The following is a 19,882-nucleotide window of genomic DNA, read 5'->3' as shown; positions in this document are numbered from 1 at the left end:
GAAATAAGTCCAGGCTTCCATCCCTTCATGGCAAATATAAGGGGAAAAAAATGGAAGCAGTGACATACTTTATTTTCTTGGATTCCAAAGTCACTGTGGATGGTGACTGTAGGACCAAATTAAAAGATGCTTGCTCCTTGGAAGGAAAGCTATGACAAACCTAGACAGTGTATTAAAAAGCAGAGACATCACTTTGCCAATAAAAGTCCGTACTATCAAAGCTATGGTTTTTCCAGTAGTCATGTACAGATGCAAGAGCTGGAGCATAAACAAGGCTGAGTGCTGGAGAACTGATGCTTTCGAACTGTCATGCTGGAGAAGATGCTTGACAGTTCCTTGGGCTGCAAGGAGACCACACCAGTCAATGCCAAAGGAAATCAACCCTGAATATTCATTGGAAGGACTGATGCTGAAGCTGAAGCTCTAATACTTTGGCCACCTGATGTTAAGAGTCAATTCATCAGAAAAGACCGTGATGCTCAGGAAGATTGAAGGCCAAAGGAGAAGGGGGCAGCAGAGAATGAGATGGCTAGATAGTATCACTGACTCAATAGATACGAGTGTGAGAAACTCTGGGAGATAATGGAGGGTAAGGGAGACTGGCATGCTGCAGTCCATGGGGTCACAAAGAGCTGGACACGACTTAGTGACTGAACAGCAACAACCAATAATAAGATATGCTTGTGTAGGGGTTGAGAAGGGGAGAGGGAGGTGTAGAGTCCAGTTTGCTTGCAAGGATGGGGTCCCTGCCCAGCCTTCAGGGCTCGAGTGTTTGGTGCAGGTGTGGCGCACAGGCTGGTTTCTGGTGAGAACAGAAACTGCTGGGTGACGCCAGCCCAGTGCTGGTTCTCCATCAGGCCAGTTCTGCAGCTTAGCTCAGGGCACTGTTCCTGGAAGTTTAGTCTGGAGACTCCTTTTCCACCACTCCTACCTAGGGAAATATATATGCTTCATAAATGTTTACAGCTTAATCTACCTGCTATGCACTTGCTGGCACCCAAGTGCCCCGAGGGCCACAGCAAGTGGAAGCCTGTCGTGCTATACTGCAGCAGCCCTAGGATGCTGAGAGAAGGGCCTTGAAGGACATTAATGAAAGCAGTGAGTTTCCCACTACCTCTGGTCAAGGACAAGCTTTATTTTTATTTTCTTAAAAAGCTATCGTAGCTCAATACGAGTGCATCAGACCCGTGGACTTTGAGACCCACCGCAACCAAAGCTGGCCAGTGTCAGATGGTAGAATTTCTGAACATAAATGAAGGGGCTGTGGGCTGGTTCTTGGACCCCACTTTGAGCAGCACTGGTCAGAGGGCTGTGCTGACCACGCATTCCTCTGGAATCTGGGGATGACGTTCACCCTGCTAAGCTGCCTTTTCATACTATTCATGGGGTTCTCACAGCAAGCATACTGGAGTAGTTAGCAGTTCCCTCCTCCAGTGGACCATGTTTTGTCAGAAGTCTCCACTATGACCCTTCCATCCTGGGTGGCCCTGCATGGCATGGCTCATGGCTTCATTGGGTTACAAAAGACCCTCCAACACAACAAGGCTGTGATGCATGAAGGAGAAAGTTTGAAGGCAAAAGGAGAAGGGGTGGCAGAGGATGAGCTGGTTGGATGGCATCACCGACTCAGTGGACGTGAATGTGAGCAAACTCCAGGAGACAGTGAAAGACAGAGGGGCCTGGGGTGCTGCAGTCAGTCCCTGGGGCTGCAGAGTCAGACACCACTTAGCAACCGAACAACAACAACTGCTCAGTTATTGTGCCTGACCTCTGTAGAACTCTCTTTTCCGACTGCTGGAAGAACTACATTCAGCTGCTGGAAACAGATTAGAAATGAGAATGGCTATTGCGCTCCTCCTGCGCTCTCTCACCATAAGACCATGCGTTTCTTTTTTTTGTTAATTTTATTGAAATATAGTTGATTTACAATGTTATGTTAATTTCTGCTGTACAGAGAAGTGACTCAGTTATACATATGTATTCTTTTTCATATTCTTTTCCATTATGGTTTATCAGAGGATACTGAATATAGTTCCCCACGCTATACAGTTGGACCTTGCTTATCCATCCTGTGTAGTTTGTATCTGCTAATCCCAAACTCTCAGTCTTTCCTCCCCTCCCCGACCCCAGCCTCCACAAGTCTGATCTCTGTGCCTGTGCGTCTGTTTCATAGGTATGTTCATTTGTGTCACGGTTTAATTTTACTTATTTTATTTCTCTTTCGGCTGTGCTGGCTCTTTGTTACTGCATGGGCTCTGCTCTACTTGCGGTGTGCAGGTGTCTCACTGCGGGGGTTTCTCGTGGTGTGGAGCACAGGCTCTGTAGAGCGTGCGGTTGCAGGAGCTGCGGCACGTGGGCTCAGTAGTCGCAGCTCCTGGGCCCTAGAGCACACACTCAGCGGCTGTAGTGCACGGGCTTAGCTGCTCCGAGGCACGTGGGATCTTTCCGGATCCGAGACTGAACTCCTGTGTCCGGCATTGGCAGGCGGATTCTTTATCACTGAGCCACCATATTTTAGATTCCACATATAAGTGATATCATATGGCACTTGTCTTTCTCTTTCTGACTTCCTTTGCTTAGTGTGATCATCTCTGGAGCCACTGCTGCTGCTGTGTTATCCATTCTTTTTAATGACCGAGTAATACACTCTACATTATATCACATCTTCTTCATCCATTCGTCTGTCAATGGACATTTAGCTTGCTTCCATGTCTATTGTGAGTAGTGCCGCTGTGAATATAAGGGTGTATGTGTCTTTTTGAATAGAGTTTTATATGGGTATATGTCTAGGGGTGGGATTGCTGGTTCATGTGGCAACTCTGTCTTTAGTTTTCTGAGAAACCTCCATGCTGTTTTCCATAGTGGCTGCACCAATTTACATTCCTACCAACAGAGTGAGAGGGTCCCTTTTTTTCACACCCTCTCTAGCATTTAGTATTTGTAGAATTGTTAATGATGATGTGAGGTGGTACCTCTCTGTAGTTTTGATTTGCATTTCTCTAATAATTAGTGATGCTGAGCATCTTCTCATATGCCTTTTGGACTCTGTATGTTTTCTTTGGAGAAATGTCTATTTAGGTCTTTTGCCCATTTTTTGATTGAGCTGTTTTTTTTAAATTGAATTCTATGAGCTTTTTGTATATTTTGGGAATTATGCCCCTGTTGGTTGCACCACTTACAAATATTTTCTCCCAGCCCAAATGCGTGGTTGTCCTGCCGCATACATTTCTATTGTGCAAGAAAGGGTGGTGACTTACAGGCAAGGAGGGCTTCCCAGATGGCACTACTGGTAAAGAACCCACCTGCCAATGCAGGAGACATATGAAACTCGGGTTTGATCCCTGGGTTGGGAAGATCCCCTGGAGGAGGGCATGGCAACCCACTCCAGTATTCTTGTCTAGAGAATCCCTTGGAGAGATGAGCCTGGTGGGCTACAGTCCATGGGGTCACAAAGAGTTGGGCACGACTGAAGGGACCTAGCACACAGCACAGGCAAGGAGGCAGCCAAATGCACACGGTCCCCTGGGCTCTCTGTATCCTGCAGAGAGGTGGATGTGCACCAGGAAGAACTGGGCGAACCACGGAAAGAGCATCTGTAGGAGGACATTTCCCCTGCACTGCTTCACCTCGTTACAGGGGAGCTAAGAGAGCCCTGGGGCACCTGGTTAACCGTAACAATGGGAGGTTCCTGGTGTCAGGAATGGCCTTGTTAGAAAAACCTCTTTTATTGGCTATCTCAGATCTACTGAGCTAGGTCATTGATGATGAGCTTGAAAAGTCATTGATGGGGAAAGGGCCTCAGAACCCTTTCTGAGGGCATGAGCCTCAGAATCATCTGGATTTGTGTCTTCTCTGAGGAATGAACAAGCTAGAAATGTCTGTCTTTCTTTTGAAAAAGAGTGTGTGGAGGAGAGCAGACCAGGGCTGTCTGGTGACCTGGCCACTCCAGGTGTCTTTAGGGATACCTGCTCTTTTCATCTTTTTGATCAGTCTTCTTTTAAATGTGGATTCCATTCTCAAGCTTGACTCATGGTCCAAGCTGGCAGCTGGCATTCCAGCCATCACATCTATGCTCCAAGTAGGAAGCATGAGTTAAGGCCCCAAAGGGGACATGTCTGTTCTTCTTTAAAACTTTCTCAAAAACTTTGTCTGCTGACTGCTTCTTATTCTTCATTTGCCTGTCCTAGCCAAAGAGAGTCTAGAAAATGTGATCTTTTAGCTGGAAACATAACCACTTAGTATGTAATAAAGAGTTCTATTACTAAGAGGAAATAATGTATTTTGGGTAGTTAACTAGTAAGTCTGCCACGTATATACAACACATATATTTATACACACACGTGTGTGTGGAACACAGTTTATGCTTTTTTTGTCTTTGTAAAGGGAATAAACTATGGCCAATACCTAGGGTCTGTATGTTGCATGACACCAGGTATGTGACTGGGGGAGTTGTGCAATACACGACCTGTGTGATTATACTTGGCTGCCCTGAAAATAACCATTATCTCACCAACCTTCTGTCTATAAAGACCTATCATATGAATGCCTGGTGTCTTTAAGAGCTAATAAAATATTATGCTCTGCTGACGAAGTGGCGTGTTCTCACTTCTGTTTAATTCCCCAAAACTCAGAGATGCTTCCTGTATTCAGCAGCAGTGCCTTCTCCTGACTTGGGCTCTCGGGAATAATTATCTGCATCCTCTTCAAATGTTTAGTTCTTGCCTTATTTATTCCCTTCAACTTTTAAAAATTGTGGCAAAATACATGTAGCATGAAACTTATCATCTTAACCAAATGTTTAAGTAAGGACTTCCCAGGTGGCACAGTGGTAAGGAATCTGCCTGTAATGTAAGAGACCCAGGTTGGGGTCTGGGTTGGGGAGATCCCCTGGAGAAGGGAATGGCACCCCACTCCTATATTCTTGCCAGGAGAATCCCATGGACAGAGGAACCTGGCAGGCTACAGTCCAGGGGTCGCAAAGAGTTGGACACGACTGAGCGACTGAGTGTTATACGAGTCAGTGGTATTAAGTATGTTTATGTTGCACCATCACCACTCTCCAGAACTTTTTCATTTGCCAAATTATACCTCTGTCCCCACGAATCGATAGCTGGCCACCCTACCTCTGCCAGGCCCTGGTGCCCACCAGTCTCCTTTCTGTCTCTCTGATTTTGAAGACCTCATATAAGTCAGCCCTTGCCTTTTTATACTTGTTCCGTTGGTGGACTTTTATTATATCTTTTATTGCAAGCTGCCTCAGATCCTATTTTTTGAAGCTAGCTTGGTATAAACAAATAAAATCAGGATGGTAATAATTAGACACAAGGGAAACACAGAGAAAGCTTCAGGCAGACTTCCTCTACCCCTCCAGGAAATCAATGTGGCTGAGGAGGCGAAAACACAGCACATGAGAAATGTCACAGGAGGAGCTGAAGGCTTTACTACTTGTTGGAAATTTAGATTCCATGAGGCTAAATGCATAAGAAGGAGGGCCTCTGTATAAGTAGGAGGTATAATTTCCACTGGAGTTAAAAAAAAAAAGGAAAGAACCAAGGCACAGGGGGCACCTGGATTTGAACCAGGGACCTCTTGATCTGCAGTCAAATGCTCTGCCCCTGAGCTATACCCCCGGCCACCCACATGGCCATCACAGAACAATTCCATAATTGCAGTCTTTCCCAAGCTGTGCTCTCACCATTGTGTGTCTCCCTAGGGAGTTACCTGAGCTGCTTCTCTGGGTGCCCACCTCCACACCTGTCAGAACTCACACCTATGCCCTCAGTCTCCACACCTATGTCCTCAGAGTCTCCACACCTATGCCCACCAAACATCCCTCCTCCCAGAGCCCTTCTCACCCACTCCCTCACTATTATCATTATACTGAGGGCAAGAGGAACTCTACCCAGCCCCTTAATGTCTAAGATGCTTCATTTCTTTTTTCTTTTTCTCCATCTTCCACTCTCTGGTTCTGTTTCCTTTTCCAGGGATCAAGGCCTGGGACCTGTAAGAGGCTGTCACAGTCTTGGTTTACTTCAAGAGAGGCTCCTGGCCAAGAAAGCTGCAGCCCCAGCTTTCTAGGGGGTGGAGAAGAGTGAGCAGGGATGAGCCAAGAGGTCAGCACAGGTCCAGGGTCTGGGCGCGACTCCAGCCTGCTTCTTCTAGAACTCAGACAGCCCCTGCCGTACAGCCATGCAGTCTCTAGGATTAAGACATCTTTGCATTTCTGTTCGCGTCTTTCTTGGTTATGTGCTATCCAATTGGGTAAGATTTTCTACTCTTTCTTTGAGATTATTCTGAAGTGAAATTACTCTTCAAGGGCTTCCCAGGTGGCTCAGTGGTAAAGAACCCGTCTGCCAATTCAGGAGACATAAGAGACCTGGGTTCAATCCCTGGGTCAGGAAGATCCCCTAGAGAAGAAAGTGGCAACCCACTCCAATATTTTTGCCTGGAGAATCCCCACGGACAGAGAAGCCTGATGGGCTACAGTCCATGGGATCATAAAGAGTTGAACAGGACTGAAGCGACCTAGCACGCACATAAAGGAAGGTGGTTCTTTGGCCAAGGGTATGGGAGTAGCTATGCTCCTGCTAGAAGCTCCAAACAGACTCTTGAGATCCACCTGTAGGAGAACGTAGGCTTGTCAAGGCTCCAAGACTCCACACACATCCCATGAGGCGCTGCAAGGCAGTCTGCCCTTCTTGAGGGGATAAAAAAAAAAAAAAGGCTGAGTGTTGGTAAGTGAGTGATTTTTTCCAGATTTATAAAACACTGGATGAACACGCACATACATCTTGGTGCAGTTCTCAAATGATTTCCCCAGGGTGGATTCCTAAGAGTGCGCATGCAGGGTCTGGAGGAGATGGCTGGTGCTGTGGCTTACAGCCCATCAGCAGGCACCAATTCCAGGGGTTCCCCTGCGCCCTGCCCTTCACCTCCCAACCTTCACAGTCCTGCCGGGTTAGGACGTGCACTCTGCCCCGGGCTGGAGTCTGAATCTGGCAGCATCTCCGTGTGGTCGTCAGGTCTGGAGCTCGGCTCCCAGACCTGCAGCATCAGACCCCTTGGACGGGCTCACACGACCTCCCTAATCAGGCTCTGAAGGCCCATGCACAATAAGCCAGAATGCCCTGGAGGTTACCCCGGAAACCAAATTAGCTATCTGAGGGTTGCTTCCTGAGGCTGCAATCAGAGCAAAAGGGAATTGAATGCTCTTGAGGGTTTCTTGGGCCACGGAAAATGATTATGCATTATTCCTGTTCCAAAGTACCATTCCTTCTTTAGAGGCCAGAATGCTCCGTCACTAAACTGCGAACGTCAGCATGTGCACAGGCGTCTTTCCTGGATCCCTGCATCCTGCCATCCGGCCTCGACCACGTGCCTCCCCTCCCCAACCTAGTGTCTCAGCTCTGTGATCTGCTCATTGTTGATATACCGTAATTCACGGATTGAGGGATGGAGATAACTGTTTTTCTACAAAAACAACTCAACTCTATTTTGTGCCCCATTATACCCAGCAGCAAGGAGAAGGAAATGGCAACCCACTCCAATATTCTTTCCTGGAGAATCCCATGGACAGAGGAGCTTGGTGGGCTACAGTCCACGGGTCACAAAGAGTCGAACACGACTGAGTGACTTCACTTTCACTTTCACTATACCCAGCAGCAGAAATTTAATTAGTCACCTCAGGACTCCCCCAGCCATCACCCCCCTATCCAGTGTCACACCTGAGTTATGAAAGGGCTTTCCCAGTACCACAGTGCTGGAGATGGGTGGGATCTGGTCCTCCATGTCATCTGGACCACGCTGTGACCTCCTGATCCCACCCTGGTCCTCGCGGCGTCTCCTCCCAGGTTCCCTGGCTCTCCCAGCCACACCCAGGCAACCTCCCCCAGCTTCTGCAAGCACAGAGTGGGTGCCGATCTTTATTCCCCTAATCCCCCAGCACCCACACTGTTGGCATTTGAAAATGGAGCACTGACAACTTGCCTTCCACACGGTCATCCCTCCCCTGTGTTGTTAAGACATAAGGTTTACCCAGTTGGGTGAGGGGGTGGGACGGGGTGTGGCTGGGGGTGGGGTGGGGAGAGCAGCCTTCAAGGACAGGAAAGCTGGCTTCTGAGCTCTGTTAAGACCCAGCTTCCTAACTGAGTTCTCTCTCTCCCCTCCATGACCCTGTTACTCTCCATTCTTCCCAGATGGCTCTGGGTCTTCCTAGGAGGATATGGTACTAAACGTTTTCCATGAGTCATCACCTTTTGTCTTCGAGCCAACCCCATGACACAGGTATTCAGCAAGTCCTCTCCTTGAGAACTGTCAAGTTGCAAGCTTTTAGAGATGTAAGCCTGCACTGTCATCCATCACATCAGCTGCGGGCGACACCGCAGCTCGCCCTCCGTCTCCAACTGCAGCTGATCCTTCAGCTCTACCGTCTCCCACGTCTTCTCCCTCCTCCAGTCAGTCACTCTTCTTGCCTGTTCACTCAATGCCAGCCCCCGTATGCCAGCTGTTGTCCTGGACTACTGTACTTTTCAAAGAACTGTACTATAAGATTAAAAATGGTTTTTTGTGTGTGTGTGTTTGCTTGTTATGTATTACTTATGTGAAAAGTATTATAAACCTATTAGAGTACAGTACTACATAGCTAACTGTGTTAGTCGGGTACCTAGGCTAGACTTATTGGACTTATGAACTAATTGGACTTACGAATGCACTCTCAGAATAGAACTCACTCAATTCACATGCAAGGGACTTACTGTAATTATTATCCCTGATTTACAGATAAAGAAATAAAAATTTAGAGGAATTCAGTAACTCAGATAGTCTAACTCCAGAACTAAAGCGGGTGACCATATTGAAAGAATTCTCTCTAAAACACAGACTGAATTGGGTATCTGCCTGGCAGTGCTAGGTAAAACATCAGCCAATTCCTTACTGTTTGACTTCCTTCTAGAATATTTGGGAGATAATAGCTCATCACCCACTGCATTGGGCCGTTAGGTTGTTATACCCGCTGATCAGGACAGAGGTCACTGTTCGTGACAAACCCAGTCTGCAAAAGTCACTCTGGGCCCCCTTCTCATAGACAGACCTCTGGGGGCAGCTGACGGCCAGTCCCACCACTGCCTGCTGACTCTAGTTTCTCTTTCCTCTTCGAGTGTTAGGGGTATCATCATCCTGAATAGTGGGGCATTCTAGAACTAGAGGTAAGCACTTCCCCCAGTCTCTGGGTGAGATGAGCTGTGGGGGAACCCTTGAGAACAGGGCCCACCTGGCCTGCAGCAGCGGCACCGATGCTCTCCCAGGTGTCACACCTCTGTCACCTCATCTGTGCTGCTGGTGATGCCACTGAGGCCGCTCAGCAGCCAGAAACTGCAGTGACTTGTTCAAGGGGAACTAAGATCCTGCGGGGAATCTTAGGGGAATAAAGCCCCTCCAAAACCAAAAGCTCTTTAAAAAAGAAAGAGATTAACTGGTGTGTTGAGGTATAGTTAACTGCATTTTAAATTCCCCCATCAAACATTCATCTCATCATTTTGATAGGCTTTGGGGACACTGGCTTATGACCATTGCCTCTTTAGGAGTTGTGAGTGGTTCTGTTCCAATCCTCTACCTTTATTAGCTTAAATTCTTTTATAAAGAAGACTTTTTTTTATTAACTCGTTAGTTCTGTTGGAATATAGTTCATATAGAAGAGGTAAAACATGCTTGATCCTTCCCTTTATGAGTTTTCAGGACACTGAATTGACGCCTTCGCCATCTCCAGATTTGACAGAGAGGGCTCCAGTAGTCTTTGAGCATTCCCTTGTTTTATCGTGAGTGTGAACCTATGTGTGTGTTTGTGTGTGAGCAGACCAAATGAAATTGTCAGACTGGGTGGGATGCCCTGGAAAAGCCTTTAAAACCTTTTAAAAAAAAAAACTTTTTTCTTAAATTTTTTTAGCCACGCCACATATGGGATCTTAGTCTCCCCACCAGGGATTGAACCTTCTGCCCCTGCATTGGAAGGGTAGAGTCTTAACCACTGGACCACCGTGGAAATCCCAAAGAGAAGACTTTAAATAGAAATCAAGGCCAGTCATGGAGAGTGATTTGTGTGCAAGGTGGAAAGGCTCAAAAGCTTGATGCACGGTGCAGGGAGGTGGGACTCACTGGAGAATGGCTGGTTGGAGCCTCCCAAGATGAGAAGGGACCATTGGAGGAGGCTGACTTCTAACAGCACGCGGAGTCTTTAGGAAGAATTCCTGCAGAACCAGGAAGGGCCCTGCAAAGGTCCTGGGCTTGGCCCTGAGGGAGTGTGGCCCTGGAGGTGCTGCTTGCCTCAAAATGAGCACGCCTGGGCTCGGGGTGGACCTCTGAGCAGACTCTGGATTCTGGCAAAATGCATCAGAAAGTGGAAGGATGTTCAAACTACCCGTGCTGGATTCCCCACCAATCTTAGTGGGTGAGACCTCATTTAATTTGATTATTTTAAAATACTAAATTGTATCTTAAAAAGATAAATATGAACTCACAGAATTCATATGCTACAATGTTCAAAAGATATGAAAACTTATGCAGCTGGAAGCAACCAAAAGTCCTTCAGCAGTTAAAAAGTCCTTCTTGAATGGATAAATGAACCGTGCTACATAGGACAATGGAATAGCATTCGACACTAAAAAGAAATGAGTTCTCAAGCCAAGGAAAGACCTGGAGGGAACTTTCATGCGTATTACTAAGTAAAGGAAGTCCATCTGGAAGGCCACAGTAATACTGTACAATATTCAGGAAAAGGCAAAACTATGGAGACAGTAAAAAGATCAGCGGTTGCCTGGGATTTGGGGGCATAGAGGGAGATATACAGGTAGAGCACAGAGGATTTTCAGGGCAGTGAAAACACTCTGCATTATACTGTAATGATGCATGTGTGTGTGTTCTCAGAGTGCTACAGTCCTGTCTGACTCTTTGTGACCCCGTGGACTGTAGCCCCCAGGCTCCCCTGTCCATGGGATTCTCCAGGCAAGAATACTGGAGTGGGCTGCCATTTCCTTCTCCAGGAGCTCTTCTCAACCCAGGGATCGAACCCACATCTCTTGAATCTCCTGCATTGGCAAATGGATTCTTTACCACTGTGCCACCTGGGAAGCCCATAGTGATGGATACGTTTGTCCAAACCCATAGAATGGACAACACCAAGAGGGAACCCTGATGTAAATGATGGGCTTGGTGACTATGCTGTGTCGCTGTATGTTTGTCCACTGTAACAAATGTCCTGTTCTGGTGGGGGATGTTGATAATGCGAGAGGTTATCCATATGTAGGGGCAGGGGCTATGTGGGAAATCTCTGTATGTTCCTCTCAATTTTGCTGAGAACGTGACACTGAAAAAAAAAAATCTTAAGAATACATTTAAAGATTAAAATGAAGAAAAAAAGTACGCAGTGAAAATTCTCCCTCTCTCATCTAACAAGACTCTCTACAAGCATCCCTGGGGAGCCTGTGTTAACATTTTTTTATGTTCTCTTCCAGATAGTCTGCACCTGTCAGTAAGGAATGCACAGTCTCTCCTTGGCTGTATTTATAAACACAAACGATAGCATAACAATCCTATGTTATTGCCTCTTGCTTTTCTCATCTAATTTAATTTTGTGTAAATCATGGCATTGCTTACCTGGGAACATTTCTTTTTCTAGGACTCAAACCAGCCCCCAGTGCTATGGGGAATATAGTCTCAAGTAAGGATGAAGGGTGGGATGGTGGGGGGAGTGGACGGTGGATAATTCCAGGCAATGATGAAGGAAAGCTTCCATACCCTCAGCCTTGCTGGTTTACACAGGAGAGGGTGCGCTACCACAAGGCCCAGCAAAGGGAAATTTGGGATAATTATAGGGGGCACCCGGATTTGAACCGGGGACCTCTTGATCTGCAGTCAAATGCTCTACCCCTGAGCTATACCCCCTGCTGGAAAAGTGTACCCCCTACTGGAAAAGTTAGCCTCGCTCCTCACAACTTCTCACTTTGGTGAGACACCTGTGACAGCTGTAATAATTCTAAGACCTGAGGTTTACTGAGCATTTATAATGTGCTAGATAAACTGTTCTAAATTTTTATACACTGTATATACTTTTTTATTTTTTTTACCATATATAGTTTTAAAAATTATTGTGGTAGTGAGTACTATCTCCACCACCACCCTCTTTATAGGTAACAATGACACAAAGAATTGAAGCAACTTGTTTGGAGAGTCCCATGGACAGAGGAGCCTGGCGGGCTACAGTCCGTAGGGTCACAAAGAGTGGGACATGAATGAAGCAACCACACACACGCCCCAAATCACAAAGCTTAAGCTCAGTTGGTAAAGAATCCACCTCAGTGCGGGAGACCTGGGTTCGATCCCTGGGTTGGGAAGATCCTCTGGAGAAGGGAAAGGCTACCTCAGCTGCCCTGAAGGGTGAATTTCAGGGCCTTGGTGCCTCGAGGCCGAGCCGCCTCCCTGCTCTGTGAACCCAGCAAATGCTCCCCATTTTATAATGGAGTTATAGGGAACAGACCTAACCAGTGCCTTGAAATGACCCACCTGGAGCTTCTGGAAGTCAGATGGCTTGAACTGAAGTTTCCTAAATTTCTGAATGAATTAACTTTTTTACAAGTAACACTTTCACATGGCACAGAATGGAAAATGTATGAAATAGGAGCTTCCCTGGCAGTCCAGTGGGTGAGACACCATGCTTCCACTACAGAGGGCATGGGTTTGATCCCTGGATGGGGAACTAAGATCCCGCATGCCACACAACCAAATAACAATACTAAACTAAAAAATATACAAAATAGCACCCAGACAAAAACCAAGACTCCATTCCATCCCAGTCTTCCAGCCACCACATAGCCATTTTACTGGTTTCTTGTTGCATGCGCACCTTTGAAAGGGAACATTTTCTCTTAGTACCCCAGGGTTAGCTTAATTTTCGTTTACTGTACTGCTTGTATCTGTACATACGTGTATATACACAGCTAGTTATAAATGCTTCAAACTCACAGTTTTATACACTTTTAAAACAAAACAATTTTAGAAGATCAATACAAACAAAATCACAAACCCAGGAACATTCAAGTTAACAGCAATTTGAATAGCAGATGAAATCATTTTGCTAGAAGAGGCTCTTTGCAATGTGCTTGTGAAGCTGCTCATGCCTAGAGACGCAGCGGTCCCCCAGCTCCTCTGCTAACTGCCTCTATTAACACGCCCTCTGACTCTCAAGGCTCATTTCTCATAGGCTAAAGCTGTTACCAAACTCAGGGTTGGCTGCCCACTGCTCAAAAACCAATTATCAAGAGGCAAGCGTCAGTAGAAAGGAAATATGTTTTAATCAGAAAAACTGGAAGTCTGGTGGATTCATTAGAAGGTGGACTCATGTCCCCGAGACTGGCGCCGAACTGTCTGCTCATCCCTGACAGTCTGTAAAAGGGGGAAAAAGCGGGGAGAATCTCAGTGAATCATGGAGGCAGGAGGTTGTGTGTCCTCCCCCACTGTGTGTAACTCTCTCTCCAGGTGTTCTCCTGCCCATCCGATCTGCCTGCGGGATTGCTAAGGGGGTTGTGGGGGTAGAGGACTAGTCATCTTTTAATTCTTCTTTTAATCTAGGAGAAGAATCAACAGGTTAGGCAAGGCATGGAAAGCACAAGTCAGGAGCTAGGTTCAACTGCCTCGTGATCTCATTCCGACGAGGAGGTATTTTACAAGGTTAAGCAGTCAGGGATTTCCCTGGTGGTCCAGTGGTTAAGAATCACATGCCCACTGAAGGGGCACAGGTTCAATTCCTGATCAGGAACCAAGATTCTGCATGCTGTGGGCAAAAAAATAAATAATTCTTAAAAAAAAAAAAGTTAGAGGGGGACAGAAATGGGCAAAGAGGGAAGGGGCACAAGAGCTGCTTTCAAAGCTGGCCTCTGATCTTCGGTCATGTGTTACAGCGAGGCATGGTGACAGGGCATGGCAGCCCACTCCGGTATTCTTGCCTGGAGACTCCCATGGACAGAGGAGCCTGGGGGCTAAAGGCCATGGGGTCACAAAGAGTCGGACACGACTGAGCGACTGAGCACATGGTGACAACGTGATCAACTTGAGCGCGTGCATCACCCTGGGCTTTGATTATAAAATGGCCCTGCAAACAAGCCACCGTGTGCCTGTATCAAGACAGTTAAGGGTGTTATTAAAATGTGAGTAGAAACTTTGAAAGAATCGTAGGCGAACTCAAACCACTGAGAAGCACTAGTCTGCGGTCCCCTTCATGCCCGGGCATGTCCGGGCTACCCACAGTGTCAGGACCAGGCCCCAGAGGTTTTGACTTCTGCTCCAGAATCTTGTCAAGCCTCCCTCTCTTTCATGAATCCCACCCCTCTTCCAACCTCTCCACCAGCCAGCGAGAGGAGCCCTTCTGAGGAGCACCCACATCCTAGGGGACACGAACTGATAAGCTGAGGAACTACATCAGTCTGGTTAGATGGGGCCGCTTAAGTCTGTCCCTGAGGATGGTCCTGCTTTTGGGTCTGCTGTCTCAGCATCCAGTTCATGGAATCAAAATGAAGCTTTGGAAGTTCATTTTGTCCAAGGTGAAGTACCTGGCATCGTGAAGGCGGCTATAAACTCCATTTATGAGCTCAGCAGGACTTCCCTAGTGGCCCAGTGGTGAAGACTCTGCCCCCACCAATGCTGGGGGCCCAGGTTCAATCCCTGGTCCATCAGGAAAAAACAAAAAAAAAACGGGGGGGGGGAATGAATTCAATAGAAGATAAAACTTTGTTTTTGCTATAATAATAAAAGAAGGCAAGTTTTAAAGCCCAAGATTTTAATGTAAACAATGTTCTTAGCAGGGATGCTGTCAGTAAGTTCTAAGCAAATGAAGCAGAAATGTGGGCACGGTGGGGCACACATAATTCAAAAGTGCATCCAAACGGGCTGTGATATTCTACCAATTCATATAAAAGCTGAATTGTTTTTAAGTTTTTGAAAAACTAATTTGTTTTTGTGACACGGCCGATTTCATACAAGAAAAGATTTCTTGATGGCTGCATGTGGGCGTGTGTGCTTCAGTGGTGTCTGACTCTTTGCAACCCCGTGAACTGTAGCCCAATAGGCTCCTCTGTCCAAGGGATTCTCCAGGCAAAGATACTGGAGTGGGTTGCCATTTCCTCCTTCACAGGATCTTCCCAACTCAGGGATCAAACTCAAACCTGAATCTCATATGTCTCCTGCATCAGCTGGTGGATTCTTTACCATTAGTGCCGCCTGAGGAAGCAGCAGTATGTGTAAGAAAGTACAAATAGCTACTGAACTGACCTGTATTGTAGGTCTACCAGTATAGTATCTTAGACACATCCAACCCCAATAGCACTAAGATTTTAGAAGTGTTTGAGCCTTTGAAGAACTGCTTTGTGAATTAACCCAAGTGTCCTGCAATGGTATTGGTATTGGTATTAAACCCTTTTTTTTTCTTTGTAAAAATAGGCACCCAGAATTGTGTTTTGCACAAACCTCCACTGGTGGCTCAGATGGTAAAGAACCTGCCTGTAATGCAGGAGACCCAGGTTTGATCCCTGGGTCAGGAAGACCCCCTGGAGAAGGGAATGGCAACCCACTCTAGTATTCTTGTCTGGAGAATCCCATGGACAAGAAAAGCCTGGTGGGCTACAGTCCGTAGGGTCCCAAAGAGTCAGATACGACTAAACGACTAACACACTACACTTACACAAACCTGTTGGAAATCCTTAATCAAAGTTTTCAACAAATGTGTGCCCCAGAACTTCAGCTTTTGAAACCTTTAGAGAGTTGCAATAAACGAAAATAAAATTTGCAAACAGAAAGACATTGAGAGGTAGTCTTGCAAAAGCAAGAGAGAAACTGAACACATTAAACAATGAAAGTTCACATGGTATACAAGATTTAATTCTGAATTTCTAAAATTGTGCTTGCATAGTCTGAAAAGAACCTTTGGCTGACGTTCTTAATTTCAATTGAATAAATTTACATTCTGTACCTGAAGGGAATGAAATTTTCAAAGCTTGGGACTTCACAACATCTAAATTTGGTGAAATATTCAGGAGAATCATACTCATTTCAAGAGTTCTGTCTTACAAATATTTTTGTAGAAGAAATGTACTTTGAGGGACTTGCCTGGCTGTTCAGTGGTTAAGACTCTCTGTGCTTCCAATGCAGGGGACGAAGTTTCAATCCCTGATTTGGGAAATAAGATCCCACATGCCACATGATGTGGCCATTAATTTAAAAAATTAAAGAAATGTACTTTGAAGGGAAGCAAAAAGACAAGAAAGACCTGTGAAATTTTGTGGCTAAATTGTTTATATACTGCAATATAAGAAAATTGCAACTGGGTACTTTTAAAAGTGCTTAATATTTTTTAAAATTTTCTTTTGTGTTTTGGCTATATACCATGTAGCATGTCTGGTTATAACTCCCCAACCAAGGATTGAACCTGTGACCCAGGCTTTGGGAGCATAGCATCTTGACCATGAGACTACCGGGGAAGTCTCTGAGAATACTTTTCAATTAGCCTACTTTGCTCTGAGCTTACCAGTTACTCCACACCTGAATCAGAAGTATTTTCATTAAACATACTTGGTCTGCAGAAAAAAGACAATTGAAAGAGGCTGTCCAGGGACCTGGAAACCTATGGGTCTCCTATGTATCCCCAGAGTTGCCTTGGACCTCAGTCTTACATCTGTCCTGTGGGGAGCAGCCCTCCCTGCTCCTGGCTAACTTCCCTTGTGATGATGAGGAAGGTGGGGCGATGGCTCCTCCCTGGGGCTCTTTCCATCCATCACACCCTGGGGAGCAAGAGGAGCCTCCTAGGACCCTGACCAGCACCTGGCTCCCCATTTCCTTGAAAACGGCAAGAAGCCAGCAAGGTTCCCCGTGCTGCAGAGCTGCCCCCAGTCCACAGGCGGCTGGTCCAGATGAGCAGGTACCTTAAGAGGACATTGCAGCCAGATTTCAAGGATTTACCTCATTTATAAATTTTTATATTGGTCATATGCTGAAATGATAATGTTTTGGATATACTGGATTTTAAAATGTGGACGGTTGGGGCATTCCTTGGTGGCCCAGTGGTTAGGACTTGGCACTTTCAGAGTGCGGGGGTTTGCTCCCTGGTTGGGGAACGAAGATCCCACAACTGCAGAGCATGCCCCCTCCACAAAAGGAGACTCGTTTTGCTGATGTCGTTTTACTTTATTTTTATGAAAACATTTCCCCCAGTTTTAATGAGATATAATTGACATACAATGTAATATCAAAGGTGTACAACATGATTTGATACATGTATATATTGACAAATGATCACCACAATAAGTCTAGTTAACATCAGGCACCTCGCATAGTTACATTCCTCCCTTGTTATAAGAACTTTCAAGGTCTACTCTCTTAGCAACTTTCAAATATCCAATAAAATATTGTTAATACAGCGACTATAGTCACCATGCTGTACATTGCTCCTCAAGCCTTATTTATCTAATTCTGTACCTTTTGACCCCCTTCACCCATTTTCCCTTTTTTACTTTAAATATTTAAGGGGGCTACTAGTAAATGTAAATTCAGATATGTAGCTTGCATTCTGTTCCTGGAGGGAGCACCTGTGGAGACCTTGGCCTTGGGAAAACCAACCTGGCTGGTGGACTGAGAGGATTGGATTGACTGTCATCCCCAAATCCTGATCTTGCAGGTCTCCTGTGGGGATGAAAGGACAGTGCAAAGACAGGAAGGAATCTCTCTTCAGATGGGAAAGAGTCAGTGGGTGTTGTTTTCAGGGTAGAGGGGTTGCTTCAACTACAGAGAGTTACAGGGACCCAAGGAAGGTCGACTATGCCAAACTCCAAAATGGAGCATCAGAAGGGGGCACCCGGATTTGAACCGGAGACCTCTTGATCTGCAGTCAAATGCTCTACCCCTGAGCTACACCCCCTGCTGTTATATGGCAGTCTCAACTCACACCTTTATGCTGCTGTAGCTACATCTGGACCCTGCCAACCTCCGCAGCCCCTGCCATGGGCTCCAACACCCATGGTCATTCCAGACTGGTCCTCCTGCTCTGAAATCCAACCGGTCTTCCTCTTCAGGTTGGTGGGAAGATCGATTCGGTCACAGTCTTCAGCCCACACCCGGAAGTGCAGAGGTGGAGGACTTCTCACCCAGAAGCGCAGAGTTTGAGGCCCTCTGACCCAGAAGCGCAGAGGTTGAGGCACTCTCGGGTTACCAGGAGAAAACGCAGGTGGCTCGGAACTCTCCCACACTGCCAAACTCGGGTCCAAGCCCGGCCCGCCTTGTTCGTCCTGCTCTATCTGCCCTTTGCCCTTCGGTCTCGTCCTCCGTCTCCTCTTCTTCGCTGCCTATCTTTCCTCTTCCCGCTGCCCTCCAAGCCCCTCAGGGCTCTGCTCTCCTAACCGCCAGACCTCGGCTAGTCCTCCTTCCTCCAGCCCAATCAAGCAGTGCCCTTTTTTCAAACTCCTTCCTTGAGAAGTAATCGGAAGACCAGGCCTAATAAATACAAGACAGGCCATTTATTTCCAAAAATGAAATAGGGAGCTAAGAAAATTGTGAGTATAACAGGAGCGCCACTGGAGGACTTTTCCATTGTAATTATTAGAACATCTAAGAACACCTGACACCCGGACCCGGGAAAACATTACAAACGTGATGAAAGATCGTCGCAAGTGCCTGAGCAGTGATGACGGTCACAACAACCCTCTGACTCAGGGCTGTGATCGGTACCCCGGCGGCAGAGCGGAGGAACCCGAGGCCCCGGGATGTGCAGAAAGCAGTCCAAGGAGACGTGATTAGTAAGCCGGATGCAAACTCAGGCCGCCTGTCGCTGGAGCCCACGCACTTAACCCCGTGCTTTACAGCCCAGAGTTAGAGCAGCCGTGAATTCAGACGGGAAAGGAAAGGTTATTTACATAAATGAAACTGGCAGAGTTTAATTAGCTATTTGGGAAAAATAATTAAAGTAGCAACGCACCTTCTTTTTGTACATCAAAACACAGCCCAAGAGGATTAAAGCATCGTGTATAACAAAACCAAACATATAGGAGAAGAGAATATAAATGAATACCTAACTAACGTCTGAACAGCAGGGAAGGTATGGAAGAAATTCCAACAGAAAATATCAGTAGTTTTGGCTACATAAACATGAAGAGTTTAGGAATATGAACAAAACTGGGAGATTGATGGCAAGTTGGGGAAATATTTTTGTAATTTATCACAAACTATTGCAAATAAATTAATGTGTAAAAAGCCCACTTAGGCCATCAGTGCATTGATGGTGCGTGCTCAGTTGCGTCTGACTCTTTGTGACTCCCTGGGCTGTGGCCTGCCAGGCTCCTCAGTCCCTGCAAGTTTTCCAGGCAATGATACTAGAGCAGATTGCTATCTCCTACTCTAAGGGATCTTCCTGACCGAGGGATTGAACTTGTAACTTCTGGAAGTGTCCTGTATTTCTGCTGCACTGCAGGCAGTTTCTTTACCACTGTGCCACCTGGGCTTCCTTTCAGTGAATCAGGGTAGATCTCAGACCAAAGAAATGCAAATTAAAATATAACGTTTACCACCTATCAAATGAGGAAAAAATTAAAAGATGGGCTTGATAAAGGACAGAAATGGTATGGACCTAACAGAAGCAAAAGATATTAAGAAGAGGTGGCAAGAATACACGGAAGAACTGTACAAAAAAGATCTTCACGACCCAGATACTCATGATGATGTGAACACTAATCTAGAGCCAGACATCTTGGAAAGTGAAGTCAAGTGGGCCTTAGAAAGCGTCACTATAAACAAAGCTAGTGGAGGTGATGGCATTCCAGTTGAGCTGTTTCAAATCCTGAAAGATGATGCTGTGAAA

At 46.2% G+C, this 19,882-nt stretch overlaps 3 non-coding genes across 3 annotated transcripts; all 3 read right to left on the bottom strand.

Moving 5' to 3' along the window:
• On the bottom strand, positions 5,559-5,630 carry TRNAC-GCA. Its single transcript has one exon. It is a non-coding gene; the product is annotated as a tRNA-Cys (tRNA).
• On the bottom strand, positions 11,863-11,934 carry TRNAC-GCA. Its single transcript has one exon. It is a non-coding gene; the product is annotated as a tRNA-Cys (tRNA).
• Positions 17,879-17,950, bottom strand: TRNAC-GCA. The gene has a single exon. It is a non-coding gene; the product is annotated as a tRNA-Cys (tRNA).

This window comes from Capra hircus, chromosome 4 (assembly GCF_001704415.2).
Source record: "Capra hircus breed San Clemente chromosome 4, ASM170441v1, whole genome shotgun sequence".
Lineage (NCBI taxonomy): Eukaryota > Metazoa > Chordata > Mammalia > Artiodactyla > Bovidae > Capra > Capra hircus.
This window is presented reverse-complemented; position numbering and strand designations above follow the sequence as displayed.